At 43.2% G+C, this 24,842-nt stretch overlaps 1 protein-coding gene across 2 annotated transcripts in view; it reads right to left on the bottom strand.

Annotated features, from left to right (window-relative positions):
• The window catches only part of MACC1 (MET transcriptional regulator MACC1), a 46,595-nt gene extending 37,148 nt beyond the window's left edge, over window positions 1-9,447 (bottom strand). Inside the window, exon 1 of one of the 2 annotated variants that reach the window (XM_053264009.1) lies at window positions 9,364-9,447. The gene's annotated coding sequence lies outside the window, so the exon portion shown is untranslated. Of the gene's footprint in view, window positions 1-5,067; window positions 5,241-9,363 lie in introns of those variants that run through there. The other variant, XM_053264008.1, reaches the window with a different exon arrangement.
• Window positions 9,448-24,842: the final 15,395 nt, after the last annotated feature.

Here is a 24,842-nt window from a genome sequence, read left to right as displayed (position 1 = left end):
TAGTAAATATTTTGCTTCAAGAACTCAGCATTTCATAGAAATGTAAATCAAGGGTAAAGAAATACAACCACAAGTAGTGATCACTCCTAACTCGACCCACAAAGAAAAATTTCTCTCTTGCATATGGGTAATTCCCTTCAAACTCTCCCCTTACTAGAAAGAGCAGGTATTGGAGAGCCATTTCCAGGTATCATTAGCATAATGGGCTGATTCTGACAATAGAGCCCTCCAGCACACACAATTAGGAAAGAGATTCAATATGTCCTCTGTGGACATCCCAATGCTCTCTCAGCATGTGCCCAGGGGCGGAGCCACCATTGAGCAGATGGGTTCAAAGAACCCGGGCTGCCGCCAATCAGGGGCTGTGCCTGGCACCCCTGCCACGTGGTAGCATCTGACGTCAGATGCAGGGGGCGTTGCAGGGGGGCTGCCATCGGGTGTGCATGTGCCTGCAATGCATGTGCCTTAATTGCTTGGGAGCTGTTCATCTAAATGCCCCCTATATATGTTCTCCAACATGTGTGCAAGGGCCATTCAGATGCACATCCTGCTCCAGGTGATAAAGGGACATGCTGGGGAGGGTGATTGGACGTCTGCAGAGGCTGTCCTGCCCATCATATTCTCGGCACATCCCTATCCTAATCACGTATTGTGGGGGCTTATCATCAGAACATTATGTGTATTATTCAGATTTTTTCTATACTGTTTTCCAATAAAAAGTGCATGGATACATTTGTATTACAAAAGGGATGAGAAAAAGAATGTGAAAATGGATCCCAAAGGGGCTCATGACATAAAAAGAAACTCATGGGAGACACCAGCAAAAGCCATTGAAGGGATGCTATGCTGGGTTGAATAGGGACAGTTACTCTTTCCCCTGCTAAATATGAAAGCCACCACTTTAACCGGTGACTCTTTGTCTAGTTAGCAGGGGTTAGAACCCTTGAGATAGCAACCTTTAAGCCTTGAAACATGATCACTAGCATTTCTGTGATCAACAGGCTGGTGTGCCGCAACCTGCTGATCAAAGAAACACCAGCGATCACACTTAGGGCATTTGCCTCTTCAGACATATGCTTAAGCATGAAGAGAGCTGGCAACAGTAAAAGTTACATGCTGGAGGCGACCCACTTTGACCCGCTGTGTCCGCTGTACACACTTACAGTGTGCATCTCTTATAAGCATTGAATAGAGCTTGAGTATATACAGAGAAACCTCAAGGTTCTGGACCCCAATGTTCTGGATAGCATTCGCAGTACTGCAGATGTTGGGTTTCCACATTCTGCTCTCAACCACTGTCTTGTGCATGTCTTGTGCAACCTTGTGCATTCTCGTACTTTCCATATCCCAAGGAGTGTTTTGTGTGGTAGCATATGAACATTTTTTGTTGTCCATCACCTTCCAGTATTGTGAAAACTTATTTTGGCAAATTTTGTGACCTTGTGCTTTTTGCTCGTATGTCCAGACAATTGCCTAATCTGGACTAACATTCCCCCCGAATTAGTCTGGAAAATCCAAGTTTCTTTGTAGTAGGACTCCTTTAGTTAGCTCATTAAAGCTTAGGTGCATTTCACATTCTAACCCATCCTTCGAAGACTAAGCTCATATCTACATGGTACACAATGAACTGTGGTACCACTATCATGCTGGAAACTGAGCACTGCCCCAGGTTCATGAAAAAGCAAGTCTGTGGTATAAACCGCTCTGGGATGCATTGTTGAGGATAGTTTTACCTTTAATACAACCATCCTCTAAGGATCTATATCTATATATATATAAGGCTTAGGTGGTACGTGGCAGGCAATACATGGCAAGCTCTGTCCTTGCAATGCTAAACCAAACTATGACCAATGAAAATGTGCCCTGCCACGAATACTGGGACTGGAGGAGAGCAGCAGAGCACAAAAATGCCACCGCATCAGCCACTCTCTCTCTCTCTCTCTCTCTCTCTCTCTCACACACACACACACACACACACACACACACACACACACACACACATATTAGGGGTGTGCATTTTGGAATTTTCTTGTTTCAATTTGTATCTGAATCGAAACACCCCTGTTTTGTTTTGTACCCAAATTTTCTGAATCCGAATCAGCCCTGTTTTGTTTTGTAGCCAAATTTTCCAAATCTGAATCCAAATCGATTTGGATTTTTTAAAAGGGTCCCAGGGCAAAAAGAGTGGGTGGTGGTAGTGTCCAATGGGTGGAAGCTACCACCCAAATTTCAAAGGAATTAGGCAAAGGGCTGATTTTTTGTGAATTTTTTAAGTTTACACATCTTTAAGAATTTTCCCATAGGGAATAATGGGGATTCCAGCAAATATATCGCTTCAAATCAAGGGGAAAGGGATGACCCAGAGTGGACTGTGGTGGGTGGTAGTGCCCAATGGGGGTGAGGAAACTTCCAGAATTATCTCAAAAGAATTAGGAACATAGGAAACTGCCATATACTGAGTCAGACCATTGGTCTATCTAGCTCAGTATTGACTTCACAGACTGGCAGCGGCTTCTCCAAGGTTGCAGGCAGGAATCTCTCTCAGCCCTATCTTGGAGAAGCCAGGGAGGGAACTTGAAACCTTCTGCTCTTCCCAGAGTGGCTTCATCCCCTGAGGGGAATATCTTGCAGTGCTCACACATCAAGTCTCCCATTCATATGCAACCAGGGCAGATCCTGCTTAGCTAGGGAGACAAGTCATGCTCAGCCACAAGACCAGTTCTCCTCTCCTTTGGGCAAAGGGCTGATCTTTTGTGAATTGTTGAAGTTTACATGCCTTTTAAGATTTCTCCCATAGGGAATAATGGAGGTTTCAGCAGCCCCATAATTCCATTTGGGGGGCACTGGGGTTGCCCAGAGTGAGGGGTTGTGTAGTGCACATAGGGTGCCAACCACCTCCATACCCACAAGCCCTTGGGGTACTGGGTTTTGTGTTTCTGGCGTGTTCATTGTAGATTCTCTGGTAGCATATGAGATTTTCAGTGAAAAACAAGAATCCACTCTCATATGCTACCAGAGAATCTAAACTCAGAACACCACAGAAACAACAGAACCCAGCACCCCATGGGTTAGCAACCCTCCCCCTGGCCAATGTGGGGTCAGTAAAGAGTGGCAAGAAGCAAAAGAGCCAATGGGGAACAAGGAGGGAATTGTCAGCAGGTCAGCCCATGCTTTAGGTCACCGATCAGAAGGCTGGAAGGGTGGGAAATTCAAAGAGATGTCAAACACAAAATGGAGACTGACTCAGAGAACACTACAAAATGGAGGTCCGAAACAACAAAATGTTTTGTAGCCGAAACAGGGATGTTTTGTTTTGTATACAAAACTTTTGGATCTGGAAAATGGGTGTTTTGTTTTGTCTACAAAACACCCGAAACAGGCTGTTTTGGGTACAAAACGTTTTGTATCCGAAACGTTTCACACATCCCTAACACACATACATATATGCTGGCTCTGAGGGGAAGGGGTGGCTACCCTGACCTTACCCCTCCCACTTGGCAACTTCAGATGGATAACAGCCTGTGTTGGATCCCAGGAAATACACCGGATTGTGGAGGGTGTTCCATGGCTCTTTCTGTGCCTTGTGAGCTTGAGAGTCGGGTGGGTTGTGGAAACAGGTGGCAGTGAAGCCCACCAAGGTGACACCCAGGCGCTGTGCACAGAGGCTTGTGAGGTGGGAACACAAGTGTACATGACTGCCAAGGGCAACAGAGGCAAGAGTTGTCCCATTGGAAACACCAAGATCTCACATGAGAGAGAAGGTGGGATGAAGGAGGGGGAGAGAGAAAAGAAGGGAGAAGAAGAAAGAAAGACGGGAAGAGAGAGGAGTGGAGAGAGAAAGAAAGGGAGGGGAAGAGAGAAAGAAGAGAGGAGAAGAAAAGGAGGGAGGGGAGAGAAAGAGAAAGGAGGGAAAAGGAGAAGAGAGAGGGAGGGAGAGAAAGAGAGAAAAAGAAAGAATGAAGGCACGGGGGAGAGAGAAATAAAGCAAGCCTGAAAGTTTGAGGACAGGGAGCGATGTTGGTTCATTTCAGGTGTCAATTGAACGGACAAGCTTCATCACCCCACGGGTTGTAGATTGAGAGATTCCCTTGATGGGCCAGAGTCTTTCCTCCAGCAGACCCCTGCGATTCCTCGCCCCCTTTGGTCTGTTCTTTTGCTGCTGCAAAACTGAGTTCTGGGTGCCCCACAAATGCTTCCAGCAAACCTGCCTCCTTCCTGCAGTCTCCTTCATGGGGAGTGAGGAGAATAGAAGTGCTTTGGGTGCCCCTGCCTGAGCCCAACTCATGGCCAGGCAGTTGATGGTATTCACCTTGAGTCCCCACACAACTTGAGATCTTAGGGGCCATCCAGGTGAGGGTTTACTCTGGAGTTGCCATGCTGAATCCCCTCACTTTTTAGAGGACATCTACATGATGCTCCCCACATGCCATGATGACCCTCTGTAAGCCCTTCAATGCTTTTGTCACTTTTGAGACCACAGAAAGCTTAACTTTACAAAAGAGACCAGAGCAGCAGCAAAAGGAAGTAGAGGAGGAGGCCGGGCAGTCTCTACAGGTGGGGATAAGCAATAAAAAAGGGGCTGCGGTGGGTGGGGGAGCAAGGAGAGCAATAAAGTACCAGCACGCAGATGCTTTGTGCAGGCAAAGCTAGTTAGTTCTATTATACAAGGGGGAACTTCACAGGGCCCCATACCTTGGCTGAAATTCCAAACTTGTGAGCACTCAGTGCTTCCTACCTAAACATTTTTACAAGCTATTGGAGAATACAACAAAAATGACACTCTTCAGAATAAAAACAAAAGGCAGGTAGGGTGTTACAGGACATTATAGTTCTAAATACAGCTTGCTCATTCCAAAAAAAGAACCCTGTGGCAAAGTGTGAGCTGGAAGCTAGATATTTTTTCTCCCAAGAATCAGACCTTCTATCCCAAATTACCACCCTCCATCATCTTCATTAAGTGCAGACACATATACTGTATATTCTTTCACCCTCCCTCACCAGCCCCCATATCACGCATTACTCAATCACCCAAAGTATGAAACAAATAATTGTTAAAACATACAATACCTTGTTTTCCTAAATCTGAAACAGCTACTTATCTTAAGGTCCAACCTGAGCCATTATATTGCAGATTTACGAGTGTAAAGTGTTCTTGAGGATTCCATGCTGGCTTTATTTCGCCCAAAAAAAAAAAGAAAAAAGGTAACTACCTGATGAAAAGCACACACCTTCTACTTGTGGCTTTGTGTAGGGGGAAGCAATTCTTTCTGGGAGTCTGAGTCTTGCTGCTGCTTCTTAACTCTGCCCAATTAGCTGTTTCAAAAAGATTGAACTACATTACCCATAACTCCATCAGCTCCTCTACACTTATACCTGAAACCAGGAGAACTGGTTTGGTTACTAAAGTTTCACCTTAGGGCGGGATAGAGAGAGGAGGAGGAGGAAGCACTAGAAGAAAGTACATTCAGTTTTGGTATTTTGTTTTCTGTGGCAGTTTGTTTGGCTCAGCCACCTAGTAGGTGCATGTCTACCAAAGTATGTAGAGACTAGCAGGGTACAGGAATGCTGGGTCTAATGCTCTGGATTTCAACGCTGTGGATGCAAAAGACTGAAAATAATATCCAAACCTGAATGACTGGATTTTTTTTTTTTTTTAATATGAGAAACTCTGAGATGGCAGTAGGTGGATAAGTTGGGCTGGCACCAATATTTTAGCGGTTAGCCATGGAGAAAATAGACATGTAAGGACAAATAAAAGATAGCTACTCAACCTCTCTGTTGACTTGCGGCAGTGGGGGCGGGGGAGCAGGACTTGGTGGGGGAGAATTGGGCTGCTGCTTGCAGAATTCTATTTGCGCCTCTCACTTTTAAGGTGCCCCCCACCTCCAGAAAGTTTTGCTTTTAACTGGTTTGCAGCAAATGTAAATGCCATATAATCTTCCAAATAGCTTTATTCTTTGGGGGTTATGAAGAACAGGGAGCTATTAAACATGGATAAGAATATTCTCTAACCACAGTTCTCAAATATTCTTCACCTGGAGAGGAAGATAATGCTTAAGAGAATTATTCTCCAATTCATAAATTCTCATCTCACAAATTTCTTCATACAGGAATAATTTGTATATCCCTAGATGGCTCCTTAGGGGCTTGGCTAACAGAGCAAGCAGACCTATGAAATACCTTAAGGAGCATACTCAGCAGGGGGCGGGGACCTCCAATGAATTGAGATGTCTGGGGGGGGGTTGGTTAAGGGTATATAAGCAGTCGATAGAATCTATTTAAGTTTACAACCAAATTTATGGGGGGAAACAAAAATCAGAGAAACAAAGTTTGCCATAGTCTTGACGAATCTTTCTTTCTTTCTGTAGGCTAGAGTCAGAAAATGTTAATCTGCCATTTTAAAGGCAGCTGAAAGTTATTTTGCAAACCAAAGGGAAGTCACTAACAGGTATTCGGTACACTATCAACCCCTTTCATGTCTTTTCCTTCTTTCAGAGAGGGCTTTTACTATTATGCAAACTCTGAGCATGTGCTGAGTGAAAGACCCCAAACTGCTTTGTACAAATCTAATATTTCCACAGTTTCTGAGTATATGCAGAGTCAAACTTGTTCATAAACTTGGTTATAAAATTAAATAGATTCTATCAGCCACTTGTGGAATGCGTCGCTTGCCTTTTATAGAAAGCAAACCATTCAAGGAGTCTCAGCTGTTTCTGTCCCCCTCGATGGTGGCTGGCTGCTATTTTCTTCCTCTTTATTCTCCTGAATGAAGATTGGGCTGTGGGGGTGGTGGGAGTCATTTCTGGAAAATCAGCTGCTGTGAGAAAATTACCCTCATGATAATTTTTGAGTATATTCAAAAATTCAGTAGAAATTCATCAGAAATCTGCCACCACCCACCTTACTCTCCCCCAGAGAAATTTTGGGTAATATTTGGAGGCATGTCCTCCCAAAGACTAGGAACTACCCTCATCTTGACTATGCCTGGTAGACAGCCAATGTTCAAATTCTATGAAGGAAATTATAGGGGTCTTAATGAAATCCCTGAGCTCCACCTCCTGACTCCCCCCAGTTTTAGTCAAATCATGCCTCTCCCGAACCTTCCAAAAAAGTTGCTAGGAGACCAGCCCTCTCCTCCTGAAAGTCAAGCACAACAGAGAACTCTTAGTTCTTGAAGTGGTCTGTCTGAGTCTTAGACTTGTTTGTTTTTGCTTGCACTGCAACTGTCTCTTTTGAGTGCACGCATTGGCATGCACTGTAATTTGTTTTGGCACACAGTCTAGCCCGATTCAGACAGTATGGTGTACGAGTGTTCAGATGTCTGTACACTAGTACATGTGTTTGTGTGAATGAGTGTACCTCTGTTTGTTTTAAAAGTGAGCCTGGATACAGGCCCTTCAAATGTATTGCACAGATAGGAAGTGTACTTATGTTAGGTTCAACATAACATGTGAATGACTGTATCCGTGTACAGATCTGCACCTGTGCGCATTGTACACTCATTGAACATAACATGTGAATGGGCCTTTTGTCTGTCTTCTACCTGGTGACAGTGATTGGCTGACATCCAGACTAATGCTGTACTGGCATTATGGCAGAGGGGCAACTTTCATCTATCTCCCCCTCCCTCTCATGACCCTTATTTTTGGGAGGCACAATGGGCTTCAGAAGGAAAGGGCGATTAGGGGGAAATTATCCTTCTCTGTAGCATTTGTCTGGAAGACAGCCACTATACTGAGCTGCATGGACCAGTGATCTGCCTCTGTATAAGATGGCTTCATACATTCATGTTCATGTGGTAGTCCTTGACTCAGTCATGGCTTGTTTTGACTGTGGATATCCATGCTAGGCTTGACACTGCATGGACTTATTTTCCAAATGCTGCTCATGCATTCCTGGGTTTGCAGTATGTACGGCTGTCCTAAGTGCCAAACTTACTAAAGGCAGCCCTAAGTGTTGAATAAAGGGCTAATGATAATTGTGTTGCATTAATCTCTGCCATTACTTTGCTGTGCTGGTGTTTCCTCCTGATGGTTTTCAGACCTCTAATATGTCAAAATGAGCTCCACCCCACGGGCAATGTTGAAAAGACTTCCCAGGATCACTTTTTCTTTTGAATTCCAGCTGATGAGACACTTCCACAAGGACTACGTCACTGCCTAACCATATTCCCCACCCCAGATACCCGCATTTAGATCGACATTGTTGGCTCTTTGGAATGCTCATTGTTGTGCTGATGGCTAATAAGTAATTCTGTGTGTTTTAATTGATTAATCAGGGTATGTGTGTGCAGAGGAAACCACATGCTATATAGGCGGACAAAAGCAGCAGCAGCTGTTCTCTGATTCACTTGGCAACATTCTTTCCACATTTTTATTAGTCAGACAATGGAGCCAGTTGTGGCTATCATACCACTGTTATTTTTAGGCGGCATGAGGTCCAAAAGCAATACGTAGAAGGGAGCAGTCACCTTAACTAGCAAAGACAGACCTGGCCTGCAAAAAAACACCCAGCCCTCAAAGCTTTGTCTGGCATGCACAACAGCAACAGGTGGCTGAAAAATGAATGTAGTACATACTTGAACATATGAAGCTGACTTCGACTGAGTTGAACTGTCAGTATAGTATTGCCTACTCTCACGGGCATAGTGAGGCCTCAACCAGGGATCTTTCCAGTGCTGCTTCCTGAGATTCTTTTTGGTTGGATGTGCTATGAATTGGATGTGGGACCTTATTATAGGCAAAGTATGTGCTCTGCCAGCGAGGTCTCAAAACTACTGTGGCTGGGCTGCATTTGGGAGAGCCAAATGCAGGGAAAAGGGGGGGAAAGAAAGGGGTGAGAAATGATGCAGCACCAAAAAAAAAAAAGGAGGGGAAAAATTGCTGAATAAGTTGATATTGCCTTTATTCTGTGTGGCCTGATGCATTTCGAACAGCCCCACCACAGTTACTTTGATGGAATCTAATTGTATATATGCTTGGGAGTACTCCTGGACCCAGGCCTCACCCTGGTATCTCAGGAGGAGGCTATGGCCAGGAGTGCTTTCTAAAATCTTCGGCTGACTTGACAGCTGTGTCCATTCCTTGAAGAGGACGACCTCAAAACAGTGGTGCATCAGCTGATAACCTCCAGGCTGGACTACTGCAATGCGCTCTACGTGGGGCTGCCTTTGTACGTAGTTCGGAAATTTCAGTTAGTTCAAAATGCTGCAGCCAGGTAGGTCTCTGGGGCAACCCAGAGAGATTATTATTATATTATGCCTGTTTTGAAGCAGTTGCACTGGCTACATATATATGTTTCTAGGCAAAATACAAAGTGCTGGTTATTACCTTTAAAGCCCTGAATGGCTTAGGTGCAGGTTACCTTAGAGAGCGCCTCCTTCTGCATGATCCTCACCGCACGTTAAGGTCATCTGAGGAGGTCCGTCTCCAGCTGCCACCGGTGAGTCTGTTGGCGACTCAGAGGTGGGCCTTCTCTGTAGCTGCTCCTGGACTGTGGAATGCACTCCCTGCAAAAATTCGTAATTTGAATTCATTATTGGCCTTCAGGAGAGCCTGGCCTTCCAGGGTTTTTAAATTGTTGTAAATGTTTTTAATCTGTTGTAACCTGGTTTTCCAGGGTTTTAAAATTGTTTTGAATGTTTAAACTGTTATTTGTTTTATGGTGTTTTATCATCTTTGTTTTTAATTGTTAATTGATTTTAATTGTGTTGGTTTAATGTAAACCACCCTAAGCCATTTTTGGAAGGGCAGTATAGAAACTGAATGAATGAATGAATGAATGAATATGTACTTACAAGATTGTGATTTTACAACTGTTAAGATAAGAAATGGAATTCCCTTGTACTTTTGACTCATCTGCAGCGTTAGATAAAATGCTTGTTTTATGTGCCTTTCAATATGCCTGGAATTCTTATGTTTTCTAATAAGTATTTTTTGTTTAGCTGTCTTTGCCTTTGTTCTGAGCTCTTGCCATCCACAAAGCTTTGAGAACATGCTATGGTTGTATCTAATACAGAGAACAGAATAAACTGTGAGTTTGAAACATACCTGCAGGTAGCAAGAATGTTGTGCATAAACCTATATTGCCTAACTGCCATCTGTGGATACCCAGGAATACTTATCTAATGTGCAGAGCAATCCTATGCATGTTTACTCAGAATTAAGTCCCATGGTTTCAGTTGGATTTACTTCCATTTAAAAGTGCACAGGATTGCAGCTTAGTTGGAGAGAAAAAGAGATATAACGGTAATGGCTACTGGAAGCAGGCTGTAGAACAGGGCTGCACAAATTTGAACAGTAGTCCAACAACTCCCATTATCCCCAGCCACAGTGTCCAATACAGGGTGATGAGATTTGTAGTCCAATATCTGTAAGAGGACCAAAGCTGTGCAGCCCTGCTCTAGAATCCAGAATGAAATCTGATTGGTCTTATTGTTTGTGACAGTTAAAAAGGCCCTTAAAGTGGATTCTAAGAGTGACAAGGGGATCCTGTCAGTTATCAAAGATTGTGCAAAACTGGTTCTGTTCCCTTCATATGAAAAGGTATACCCAGTGGGTTGCCTATGTTGGTTAAACATGTTAGGTGCTGCAGTTTTAGGGTAAGACCACAAGTTGGTGCTGTTGTAGCAAAGAAACTATTCCTTGATCGTTCATTTATTTCTCATAAAGATCCTAATCCTGAGTGTGTTTACTTGGATGGGAGTCATTCCTGTTGATGTCAATATCACGTTATTCTTAATAAGAATGCTTAGGATGGCAACCTTCAAAGGAGTGATAGCTTTGTATGATGCTGTCACAGAGGTTAGTTTGGGTGACCATAACTTGAACTGAGCTTGACAGAGTGACATGTATAGAGTGGCATGTAAAAGATACTTCATGAACTATGCTGTTGTGCATTTGAAATGTATTTAATACATCATAAACTCTGGACATTTGATTTAAGATATGGGAGTTTACTTTTTAAACATGTATTCTCATTTAAGTTTTAAACAAAAACTTAAATATGGGTGAAAGTATATGCTTAAATGCAGAATAGATTTCAAACTGTAGAACAAAGCTCATATTATTAAGTGCTTTTGGCATTGCACAGGTTTCTAAAGTAAATATATTTGAACTACACTTCTCATTCCCTTACTTTAAATTGAATTAATATTCAAGTAATAGCAACTGAAAAAAGTTATAGTGTGTTTTAGCAAAGGTTTTTAATTAAGAATTTTGAATATTTTCTTGGATTGTGCTGTTTCTGAACAGGGTTACTAATTACATAAGCCAAAGCACTTTATTCAGTTTGAATTAGGACATTTTGAGATGCATGCTAAATTTACAGAGACAGTGGAAAAGCAAAAAAAAAAAAAAAAAGCTGGGTTCATAAGAGTACTGACATAAAATATATAAACAGGCACTCTATCAAGTGGAAAGATCCTAAGCAAATCAATGGCATGGTTCAAATGTTCTAGCCAAAAATGTTGGGATCATCCAGGAACTCCTCACCAAAGACTTGAGGAGGGGTGAATTGAAGAGCTAGAATATTTTAGAATGGAAAAGCAGTTCTACTGGGAGCTACAAAAGACAAGTTCTAAAGGTATATGTTACCCAGGAGCTATGATAGGAGAAATGTTGGGTCAGTAAATGCAGCTACTTGAGTCAGGAACTCACTGTTCTAGACACGAAGAGCTGGTTTGAAAGATATATCTGCCAGATTCTGTGCATCATGAGATGTTTCTGGGTGAAATACAAAGTGCGGTTATTACCTATAAAGCCCTTAACAGCTTGGGCCCAGGGTATTTAAGAAAGCACCTTCTTTGTCATGAACCCTATTGCCTATTAAGATTATCTGGAGAGGTCCAGTTACGGTTGCCACCAGCACGTCTGGTGGCAACTCAGAACTGGGCTTTCTCTGTGGCTGCCCCAGGGCTTTGGAATATGTTCCCTGCTGAAATAAAAGCATCCCTGCTGAAATAAAAGCATCCTTCTCTGTTTGTTTTCAGGAAGAACCTCAAGGCTCTCCTCGCAAGTTTTTAATTAGAATTAATTTTAATAATTTGTCTTATATTGTTTTTATTGTGTTATCTATTTTAATTTGTGGTTTTTAATATAAAAATGTGTATACCACCTAAAGATGTATATATCAGGTGGTATAAAAATATGATAAATAAATAACTCACATGGGAGGAGTACGTATCCACTCTCCCACCATCTGGTCTGCTCATCATTACCTAATTGCATGAGGGCACAATTAATCAAAAATTCCTGTCAACACACACACACACAAACACACGATACTAAAGCAGTGTTTAATTTGTGCATTGAAGGGCAGTTTGGACAAATCCCCTCCCATGCAATTATGTGGTTGCAGGATGGCAAACCAGATGGGGGGTGGGGGAGAGGTCTGCCCACACTCCTCTCTTCCATGATATGAAGTTATCATCTGAACCAGCTTACTTCTACCAGCAGGAGCGAAGCCAGGCTGGCGGCAGCCTGTGTGGGGTGCCACCGTGGCCCCCTGGCCCTGTTCTCCACATCTGATGGCAGACAAGCCCGGCTAGCCATGCCCCCGTGTCTGACATCAGATGCGGTGGCATGATCTCCCTTCCAAACGGGGCCATGCTGCTTTGAGCAGCATGGGCCGGAACAACTCTGCCTGCCAATGCAGCGTGGGCTGATTTCGGCTAGCCATGCCCCCGCATCTGATGTCAGATGCAGGGGGGTGGTCTCCCTTCCAAATGGGGCCATGCAGCACCCCCAATGCAGGGAGACTCTCCCTGCCAATGCAGTGCAGGCCAATTTCGGCTCCAAATGGGGCCACGCGGCCCCATTTGGGACCGACATAACACCCCCACATCTGACATCAGATGCAGGGGGCATGTCTGGGGCCACACTTGTGGCCCCTGATTGGGCACGGCCCGAGTTCCTTGAACCTGTTTGCCCAATGGTGGCTCCACCCCTGTCTACCAGAATCTTTGCCGTCTGCGACATTTCAAGATAGCAACTAGACACCAATTGAGCACTCATAGAAAGGTAATTTTGCCACTACACGGGAGACTGATCTTTGGTATAGAAGTGTGGTTCATGTCGGGAAGAAGGTGCATCATAGATAGGGCTTGCAGGTCTTTCCACAATGGGAGTCCCTTTGGTGGTATCTAGGAGGTCATGGAGCTCATCATCCAGAAAAAGGTGCTAGTCCTTCATGTTTTGCTGTCTGAGGTGAAGCACCCCTCTCTCCTCCCACCTGGTATTAACCCCCACCCCCTCATCCTTCCTTCCTTCCAAATATCTCCCCCTGCCTTTCTTTTATTTTGCCGTCCTTCCTCTGCAGGCCTTCTATGAGAAAGTGCTGGTGGAGAGGGACACTGCCATGCTGCCTCTGCCACTACCTGAAACAGCCTACTTTACCTTGCTTAGTGGTTGGGCTAGCCCTGGAAAAAGAGGGTCTTGGGGTCATGAAAGAATGTATAATAAAATGTCATTCAATAAAATGAATAAAAAAGACAGAATGTCTTAATAAAAGCTTAATGAAAGGGCCAGAGAAGATCACAATGTACAGCTTGGCTCATTTCTTATATACCTACCACTGCAGTCCAGTGAGATTTACCAAGGAGTAAACTTCATTGAACATAATGGGATTTACTTCTGAGAAAACAGGCAAGGCTGTAGATTATTTATTTATTTATCCAATTGGTACACCGCCCCAAACCTTCGTCTCTGGATGCTTAATTATTTCAGTGGTAGCATCCCAGTTTCTAGTGTTCAGCCCTATTTGCAGTCCTAATGCATGCCAGTCATTTAGCTGCACTTGCTCTGCCTTTTTAAAAAGCTAAACTAGATTTACAGAGCTACTTAAAACCCAATCTTAAGTTGATAAGATTTAAGAAGTAACTGCACATCTGCATGTAGGTCATGAAGTTAGTGGAGCGACATTGATTTATACCAGCCAATGAGCTGGCAATGAGCCCAGATTGTATATTCAGAAGCGTTACAAAGCAATTGTATTATCTATGAAACAGGCTATTATTAACAAAGGAGAGACAGATGCTCTTATTTTGTGAGATTTTATCAAGAAAGCAAACCCCAGATCTTCTAAATGCCATGGACTTCTGCAAACATAGCAGACACAGAGAAAGAGAGAGAGAGAAAGACTGCCTCTTCCAAATTTCATTGTGTGTTTCAGTTACTGTGTGTTTTTGTTTTCCTATGAGTTTGACATTCGTCATATCTTTGTAGGCAAGGGTGAGAAGAACTAATTGGATTCACTGAGTTTTCTTTAAGAGACATGAATGGTTTCAGGGAACAATCTGCAGATTAGGTTTTGTTTTGCCTTTGAAATTAATATCTTGACAGGTAAAGCAAAATTATCTTTGGCACTTTTAAAAATGGTTCTTCAAGGAGAAAGCATAAACCCTGCAGGAGAGAAATGACAAAAGAAGATATGTTTCGACAGGAGAACTACAGGCCAAATGTAGCTGTGATGTCACTGAGTACAAATCCATTTTTACACCAGGCCTCCCAGCATTGGTTATTTTCCTTCAGGGTCTAGTACAAGAGTTGGTGGGTGTTTAAAATTAAATAATTTAGCCATTCAATAATGCAAAATAAGTCCTTTAAAAGGTTACGATTCACATTCTGTTTGGAGCTATAGATACTATTTTATTTTAAAATCCTTGTATAGTAAACATTTTTTACAGAAAGCTCTGACTGACCCTATAACTGTAAAAAGAAAAAAAGGAAAAAAAGTGGTCCTGTGTGAAAGCCAAATAATAGTGGGATGACCAAAACACTTTTGAGCAAATATTGTACCAAGGTTTTGAGCAAAGGTTTTTGGATATGATGCAAAAATGGAAGTCTGTAAGGATGTTTCTATGCCATGCGGCTTCTGGCTGACACAAAGGCTGAACAAAGTGAAAAGTTACATATATGAACACGTTCAAACATAAAACCATCAGTATTTTAGCTGTCAGTCTACCTTCAGTCCCTCATAAAGAAAAAAATTGTGGATCCATTATTTTAAAACATGCTAACACTGAGCAACATTCAATGTTTGTTTATGTATTTGACAGTAGGTGTTGCATAGCTACATATTATTATTCATTAATGCTTGATCTAGTGTGCTGTGCTCCTGACTCATTTCCAATCCTTGTATTTCATACTGCAAACACACACACGTGTATTCCTAGGAAATACGTATTTCTAAGTGTCTCTCTTGTGCTTCTTTTTTAGGTTATGAGCCCCTTGGGGAACAGGGAGCCCTATGGGTGTGTGTGTGTGTGTGTGTGTGTGTGTGTGTGTGTGTGTGTGTGTAAACCACTTTGGGAACTTTTGCTGAAAAGCAAAATATAAATATTTGTCATATTCATAAGCCTTAGTTTAGCCAGCATAATATTTCTTCGTGTTTGCAAGGGATGCAGTTAAACAAGTTCCATGCTAACTGGGCAAGGCAAAGTGGAATCTTTTAAGTGGTCGCCATATTATATTTAGCAGTGGGAGAGCAGCTGTTCCTATCTAACCCCTACAGTATCTTTCAGTGGCTGTTGCTAGTATCTACCTTGGGTGGGTTAATTCATATATATATATATATATATATATATATATATATATATATATATATATATATATACACACACACACACACACACACACACACACACCACACGAAGCTGCAGCATTGTAGCTACCAATGGGCTTCCCAGTGCATCAGCAGCAAAAAGATGCTACTAAAAGAGTCAGCATAGTATAATGGTTAGAGTGTTGGAATAGGACTGGGAAAGCCTGATTTCGAATCCCCATTCAACCATGAAACTCACTGGGTGACTCTGGGCCAGTCATGTATCTCTCAGCCTAACCTACCCTCACAGGGTTGTTGTGAGGATAAAAATAAGCATGTACACCACTCTAGCTCCGTGGAGGAAAAGCAGCTTATAAATGTAAATGAATGAATGAATGAATAAATAAAATGGATATACAAAGGGAGAGTTTAAGAAAAAAAAGGTAGAGAGTAAATGGGTGGAGTCCGGAGGACAACTTGGGTTTTCTCCTAATAAAGTTATCAGTTAAATCTACATAAGATGTTTTGTGTTTATAAGGGAAGGAGATACAAAACATGAGCCATTTGAGGACAGAGAACTACCATCTTTTTTCTATGTAAACTGCTTTGAGAATTTTTTGTGGTTATCGAAAAGCAATATACAAAAATTCTATGGTTTGGCACCTATCGAGGGCCTCATCAGTTTCATAGTCTCCAGCTGGCCTTCTACTACACTATTACAAACATTTTTTACTTTTCAAAAGAAGTTCTCAAAGCAGTTTGCATAAAAATATAAATAATAAATAAGTTGGTACCCTGTCCCAAAAGAGCTCACAATCTAAAAAGAAACATAAGGTAGACACCTTAAGTTGTGCTGAGGTTGAATCTCTGCCTACTAAATCCCCCTGTTGCTTCCCCCCCTACTAAACAGAAGAGATTTACCACTTGCTCAGTTATAGAGTCCAATCCCCCTTCTTCACTCAAATGGGTTGAGCTGAGAACTGGACTCATTCCTGTCACTGCACTATGTAGAGATTTCTGAGGTTACCACCCTCACCACACTTCCATTAGTGGAAATCAACATAAAGGGAATATTATCTCTCTTCTTTGTAAAATATATCTATTATCAACTATTATTTTGTTATCTGAGAATGTTACATTTATCTTGAGATTTAATAGTAACTGTGGATAAATATTGATTTTTGAAAAAATTTACACAACATGCCTTAGGATAAAGAAAATAATTACTTGTTACTTATTTTTTTAAAAAAAACCAATATGGGTATTGAATATTATAGCTTAACAATGACCTATTATGAGCTTAATTTACTGCAGAGCTGTCCAAGATAGGTCTGCCAATCGGGAGCAGATTTAACTTATTTAAGTGGGATTGAAAGTACTTAAAATTAAGTAAAAACCCAGATGTTGTCCTGAGACATATGCTACATACATACATACAAACAAACACATGCTACATTAAAATTCAATGAGATTAAAAGTTAAAATGTTGATGCATAGATAATTGTTCTTTCAATACAGGATATATTCCTCTTTGGACATCTGACAGATGTTATATATTGGACCTCTAAGGTCCAATATATAATCCTTTGGACCCAAAAGGATTTGTTTTCTTATGGATTTTAAAAAAAATGTTTCTTGAGACTATTGCATTAGATTCATTTTAGGATAAGGACTTGTTGGTGAACACTTTACTAGTCACGCCAACTTTTCAGGACCTGTTGAGCTTCAGTCAAGTTCAGAGACAAGCCATGTACTTTAGGGCTGCCTGAGGTTCTAGTCTGAGAACAAACTGATGGAGAACTAATCCAAAGAACTAGAGGTAGATTGATGACCTGATCTAAGATGGCCCTGTGCTGAGGTTCTGGGACAGACAGACAAAGACAGAGGGACCATGGCAAGGCATGACGAAGAGCTTATCCCAAGCACAAGTTCAAGAGCTTATCCAAATGGCAAGTTGCTTGGACTGAGGCTAGCTGAAAAATCAAGACTTTATAGGTCCTGGTAGATCTGAATTGGCCTGTGGAGGCAACTGACAGCATTCATGCTGGTCCTGAAACCTAGAGGGCACTCCTACTGGCACAAAGCACTGGTGGCTCAGGATTAGATACTTGTATGGTGATTTTTATATATGTATTGCTTATTTACAGTATTTTATTATGCAGTATTTTGAATATTGCAGCTAAAAGAACCCCAGCAAAATCAACTCTCCAGAGGTGTAACTAGGGAAAACGGCACCCGGGGCAAGCACTGAAATGGCGCCCCCCTCACCGCGCCCCCCCCTTAGGTTTTTCCTCACAAGCGTCCGCCGCCGCCGCCAGGCCAGGCCACTGACTGGCCGCCAGGCGCCAGCAAAGCAATGGGGGGGCGCAGGCGGCGCAGAAGGGACCGCTAGTGGGGAAGGGGGCACCGACGCGCTCCCTTGACTGCTGCAGCACTGCTGCACTGAGCAGGAAACATTTGTATTAACAAAAAAAATTTAAATTTTTTTAAAAAAATTGGTCATGGCGGCGCCCCCCACGTGACCAGAAAAGATGGCGCCCGGGGCATGTGCCCCCCCTGCCCCCCCTAAAGTTACACCTCTGACTCTTACTCTTATAGGTAAATTTGCCATAATCATTCATTCATTCATTCATTCATTACATTTTTATACCACCCAAAACGCAAGTCTTGTATATTGAGCAATATTCCTGTACCATCTTGACTCAATTGGATGGACCTAAGATGGATATTTAACAGTAGAGGCCGTGATGTATAAGAAAACCAATAATTAACATTACAGGGTGTAGACTAGTGTGTATTAACCTAGTGGATTTATAAATATATGTAAGTAATTCTGGCATATATATATATATATATATATATATATATAATGTTATATAATGCAGGGAGTGACTTTAGGAGACCATCTGGATTCTACCACTAAGGTAGTGGCACTCTTGGGACTGCTAACTATGTATATCTCTGAGTTTAGGTCTATCATCATCATAATGCAGGTGTGCTTTTCATATGGAATGAATTGGCATATGTTTAAATTACAGATCAATTTGTGCTAATCCATTTCAATGTGGAGCAGAGAGACTGTAGCTGATTTTCAATTTGTAGATGCCATTGGGGATATTAAAATGCTTGATTGAGTAGACAGGCTTGGAACTCTAAAGTCACATGACCTCTCCTGCCGTATTCCACTGCCAGTTTGCCTCAGAATGCTTTACTTTTTATACTCTCACATAATTCATTATTCTCACACATTATCATCTGAGCATTTGCGGTTTTCACAATATCGGAGAGGCACAATGTTCTTGCTCTCTATGGCTGCCCTTTCCTCTACCTAGACAATATCTTTTCCCTACTTCTCTCTGCTGCTGACAAATATAGGAATTTGTTCAGCTGCTTCAGTTTGAACTAATAGCCTTTTATACATTGTGTCTCTATAAGCTCTGTACACCATTTGAGACAGAAAATTTAACCTCAGTAGAATCATATGCAAAACAATAAGGGGGGATATAAAAAATTTTCATATAGAGTAAAAGGCAACATGAGTTGAATTCAGGAGTCTAATAAAGATCCTTAGTATTGATATAGCACTTTCTGTAAAGTGTGTCAAGCACTGAAATATATTATCTAGGTAAATAAAGGTAAATCGCCTTTATTGCCCCTACACCCCAAAAGAACATGAGGCAGGAAGTTGGAAGAAAAGGACAGCAACTTTATTGAATTGTTTTGAATTAACAAGCATAGGGATTGGTGCTTCACAAACACGAATGCACACTCACACCTGGCAGTGTGGATCAAAGCTAAAGCAAGGCCCTACTCTGAGACCATTGCCGAATGTCAATCTGGGTGAATTCACCCTGGCTTGAAGCACATCACAGCAAAAAGGCTGGGACTGCTCACCCTACCCAACAACAAGATGGTCAGGGTACATGCATGAAACATCCCCCCCTCCCTGCCTTAAGCCGTGGAGCCTTTGAAGTTGGCAATGTTTCCCAATTAGGAGAAACCCCAACCATGCTTCGCTGATGTACGAATCCTCTAGGGACTGGCTGGATCTCTTGCTACACATGATATGCAGCAAATGGGTGCTCACCAATAGTCTAGCCTAGGTGTCCACAGATGCACACTGCACCTGCTAGTTGTGACCAGGAAGGTCTATCTACCTAAGAGGAGCAGTGTGAGGTAGGCGAAAAAGACTCCTTGAAGGTGCCAATACATGGATGACCAGTGAAGCTGTGACCACTGTACTCAAGGGTGGATGGGAGGGAACCTGCTTACCCGCCCAATGGTGTCTGGAAATGGCCCCACCCCCAGCACCAACCAACCTGGATTGCTCTTTTTCCCATCTCCTGTCCTAGAGGTGGGGAGGGAAAAATCTGCCATGCCCAAGGATATGCTGGGCAGAACAGCAGCATAATTCCCACATCAAACAAGGGAGTTGAGATTGAGAAGTAATAGGTTGACTAAGACATCTCAACAAGTTTATGGCTAAGGTCATAACCTGAACCAGGGGTTTTTTTGTTGTCACACAGCTCATTTCCATAACCAACACCTCTATACTAAGAAAAGGACTAGATAAGAATTTCCTAGTTTAATATTTAACTATAAATATGGTTGTGTTTGCAAGTGAAGAATGAAAAAAGTGTGGGTTCAGGTTTTGCTTTTGTTTTTTTAACTTAAAAGTTTGTCTCCCTCTGGTGATCATTTGGCCTTAATTTTTAGTGGTTTGCTACAAAAATTTGAAAGCTGTAAGGGCCATTCCAGGTACACTTTGCCAAGAGCCCTTTATCACCCACTAGAGTAACCTGAAGAAGATTGAGCTTTAGGCGGGGGGAGGGGTTTAAACCCCAAATAATGATGCAACTAGCAGACCCGGCACATAGCATCTGTGCCACTAATTTGTCTCTGTCCAGGCAGGGTCTGCCACTTTCTCTCCCCACCGCTCCCCACTTCCTTCCGCCCCATTCCTCATCCTTCCCCAGTCCATTCCCTGCCACTTCCCCCTCCCTTCCACCCCAGTCCATTCTCCGTAATTCCGGCGGTCCCCGTCCTCCTCCCATCATCGGCAGCTCTCCCTCCCTGCCCCCAGCAGTACTTTCTCTCACCGCTGGGCTCCCTCCCCACCATTTTTGTCTGTCCACCTGCCTCCTCTGCCAGGGTGCGCCACTGCTGGGCTCCTTCATGGGGCGACCATCCGCCGCCGCCATTATTTCTCCCCACTGCTGCCACATCCCGTCTCCTCCTCCCAGCTCTGCCCACCTCATCTAGCTCAGTATTGTCTTCACAGACTGGCAGTGGCTTCTCCAAGGTTGCATGCAGGAGTATCTCTCAGCCCTATCTTGGAGAAGCTAGGGAGGGAACTTGGAACCTTCTGCTCTTCCCAGAGCAGCTCCATCTCCTGAGGGGAATATCTTACTGTGCTCACACTTAGTCTCCCATTCATATGCAACCAGGGCAGACCCTGCTTAGCTAAGGGGACAAGGCGTGCTTGCTACCACAAGACCAGCTCTCCTAACACAAGACCAACTCTGAGGATGATATCCTCAGTATCATCTACACTGACTGGCAACGGCTCTCCAAGATTTCAGGCAAGAGCCCCCCAAGCCCTACCTGGAGATGCCAGGGAGTGAACCTGGGGGCCTTCTGCATACAAGCAGATGCTCTACCAGTGAGCTATGGCTCCATCCCTTAAGGGGAATATCTTACAGTAGAGAATGCTCACATGTCGTCTCCTATCCAAATGCAAATCAAGCTGAACCCTGCTTAGCAAAGGGGGAAATTCATGCTTGCTACCACAAGACCAGCTCTCCACCACAGAATGGATACTTTTCCATACTTGCAATAACCTCCTTCTTACATATGTGCCCCCTCATTAGTCATTACTGGAATACATTGGTGAAGCCTCTCTTGCCACCAATGTTTCCATTTGCTGCTGTAGATATACCATTCATTTAAATAGTTTGTCCTAAGTGCTTCCACACTTGTCTTTTTCTATACTTACTTACTTCTTGTAGTTTTTACAGAGAACTCAGACACAGCCAAATGATTACAATCCTGTATTTTTCATCATGCCCTCTGATCATCTTTAAGAAACCAATTTGTGTTGATTTTTGTCATTTAAAATAGAATTGCAGGGCAGCCTTTCCACTGAAGCCTGGCAAAGCACTGTTGAGGCTTCTCCAGCCTACAGACTGCTTATCTCTTTTAAAATGTTATACCCTGTCTTTCTCCAAAAGGACCCAAGATGGCTTACAAGACAGAATTTAAAATGATCTTTTTTAAAAAAAAGGGCACAAGATGCAAGCAGCACAGAAAGCTAATCTACGAGAACAGTCAAATATTAAAAGCCAACTAAACAAATTAGCAGGGGGGGGGGCATGGTTGGGAGGAGATAAGCAAGAAGGCATAGGAGATATTTGTGAATGCTAGCAGCACTTTTTTTTTTCCTTAGGGCTACTGTGAAGACATGCTTATGTCTCTGTCAATTGAATTGCAGTAGGATCTAGAAGATCTTATAAAATCACATCAGAGATCTAAAAGGTCTTATAGGAAAGGCAGTCCTTACAGTATCTTGGTCCCAAGCCATTTAGGGCTTCAAAGGTAAGTATCGGCACCTTGAATTGTGCCAAGAAACAAACAGGCAACCAACAGAAAGAACCTCCAGCATAGCACAGCTTCCGTAGATTCTCTTGTTTCTACATATTTCATTTGGTAGCCATATGCTATTTTTTCACCCGTTGAGCTCAAAGAGGGTTACAACAGTAACAGAACCATCAAAAAATATAACATAATGACATGAAGTTGCGTATGTAATTCAAATATTAAAAAGATTCAAAACCTCAACTATCCATTAGAGGAACATTAAGATAGCAAGTCAGTAAAAATTCAATTGCTGACTTACCATGTAAGGGTACATCAACCCAGTAACACACAAGTTGCCCAACTTGCAAGCACGCAGCAACTGCACAAACTGCAGAAACCCAAAAATTACACAACTGATGCTTACAAAAGAGTAAGCCTATGATCTTCAGTGGGCTTACACTTGCATAATGTGTCTTGTGCAATTTTGTGTTTGCCTAATTTGCACAACTGGGCAACTTGCATGCACACAACATTACTGGGCTGGTGTACCCTTGCATGATATATCAGCCAATATAAACAAGAACAGTGGCTGACATGCAGCCTAATGAAGCACTAGCACTTTTATTGTTAGATTTTCACTTTGTGAAAAGCACTGGTATTGCTATGCTGCATACAAACATAGCTCTGACATCTGCACAGGGAGGCAATTTTCAACAATCTCCCCTTCCCCTGAAAGTGCTTCCTGTGACCTAGAAGTACACAGTCCTAGAGGGTTGTGCACAACCCTCAAGGACCTACTTTTGGGTTGCACAGAGCACTTCAAGAGGAAAGAGAGATTGGTAAAAATAAATCCCGCCCCACCTCCACTGAGTTTATACGTGGGTGCTTTCCAGATTACACACTACAACAGTGTCACTACGTGCCTGCTAAGTATGCTTCTGTACTTCCTGTGTTTCGACATCACAGCTCCTGCACTGTCAGCAAGGTGCCGTTCACATTTCCGATGCCCCCTTTCAGGTCTTATCTTTGCATTACAGTACGACAATGTTGTGGGGGTGGGGGGAAAGCTGCATTTTCCCATTGTAGGAGGTTTGCGCAAGCTAGAAAAGACTGCTCCCCCTGCTGGTGGCTTTGTGCAACACCCTTTATTTACGGTTTTAAAGGATCCTGCCAAGCCAAAGTAAAAGACCGCTGTTGTAGCATGTAATCTGGAAAGCACGATGCTGTACTAATCTGAAATGTAGCAGGAGTAGGCTTGTGCAGTCTGATAGGTCTGACAGGCATATCAGACCCGATAGCCCCCAAATTGGTACTATTAGCAATGATTCTGCAACCTATAGAAGCATTGGCAACTGGGGGGGAGGGCAACGGGAGACAGCTGCCCCCCCAAATTCAGTCAGTCCCAGCCACACAGGGGCATGTCTGGCCAGTATCGGAAAGAGGGCCTACTCCACCCCTCCCTATCCTCACCAGACAGTGCTTTGTTCAAGCACTGACTGGGAGTTTGAAGGGAAGTATTGACTGCAAGGATCAGGAGAGGAATGAAGTGTCTTCTCTTCCCAATACTGGCCTGCATCTGACATTGATGCAGGGGGTGTGGTTAGGGTGCACATGCACTGGTGCACACACCCCCATTTACAGTGGGGTAGGGACTGCTGGCAGGAGCTTGTTCCCCAGCCACTGGCAAGGTTTGCTCCCCCACAGAAAAGTCCTGTGGACACCCACATGGATAGGAGAGGGGCCCCTGAGAGTAAGAACTCTGACTAAATTCCCTCCTTTTGGTGCAGAATTAGTCATTGTTCCAATATGCCCATTGAACCCCACCCTTACCTCTAAAGTTTAGAGTCACCACTGCCACTCTGGGTCTCTACCACTTCTGGGCCTCCATTGGCTCCATTGCTGCCTCCAGCCATTGGGGTGCTCTCCCAGGCTGCGCCATTCCTCTGGCACTGACCCCACTGCTACCACCGACCGCGGTTCCACCAGCCCTGGAGGCCTCCAGTGCTGCTGCTGCTTCTGCAGTGGTGAAGAACTTCTGTCAGTAAAGGGGGAGTTGGAGGGAAAGGACATTTTTAAAAGGAATGCTCAGGAGAACTCTGGGCTGTGAGGATTGCAGTTTCTCTAGGGGATGCAGCCAATGGCACTTGCCTTTAAAAAAATACCCTCTCCCCCCCCGCCCCCCCCCCACTTCCCTGTTTATCAAAGAAGTTCTTTACCACCTGACCGTGGAAGAAGCAGTGCTGGAGGCCTCCAGGCCCAGCAGAGCAACAGGTAGCAGCGGCGGCAGCAGCAGCAGCAGCAGCAGGGCCAGTGCCGGAGGAGGCACTTTGATGGAGGCCTAGTGATGTGGTCTGGAAGAGCAGTCTGATGGCCAGCAGCAGCAACGGGTCCAGTGCTTAAGACCTCCCATGGAGGCCCAGTAGCAATAGTGACTTGGAACGGTGGCAGTGACTCTAAACTTAAAGTTAAGGGGGTGGGGGTGGGGTCTGTTAGACATATTGATAAAATATTGGGACAACTCTGTCCCAGTTCTGACTACTATAGTGTTGGGGAGATCACATTGGCCTCCCTGACATTTTTTATTATTTTTATTTTTATTTTTTGCGGATTGGAATCAATTTATTATTTTTATTTATTTTATTTTATTTTATTTATTTAACATATTTATATACCGCCCCAAACTTATGTCTCTATGTATAGAGATATATGTATAAAAACAATGTTTT

This window comes from Hemicordylus capensis, chromosome 6 (assembly GCF_027244095.1).
Source record: "Hemicordylus capensis ecotype Gifberg chromosome 6, rHemCap1.1.pri, whole genome shotgun sequence".
In the NCBI taxonomy this organism is placed as follows: domain Eukaryota; kingdom Metazoa; phylum Chordata; class Lepidosauria; order Squamata; family Cordylidae; genus Hemicordylus; species Hemicordylus capensis.
This window is presented reverse-complemented; position numbering and strand designations above follow the sequence as displayed.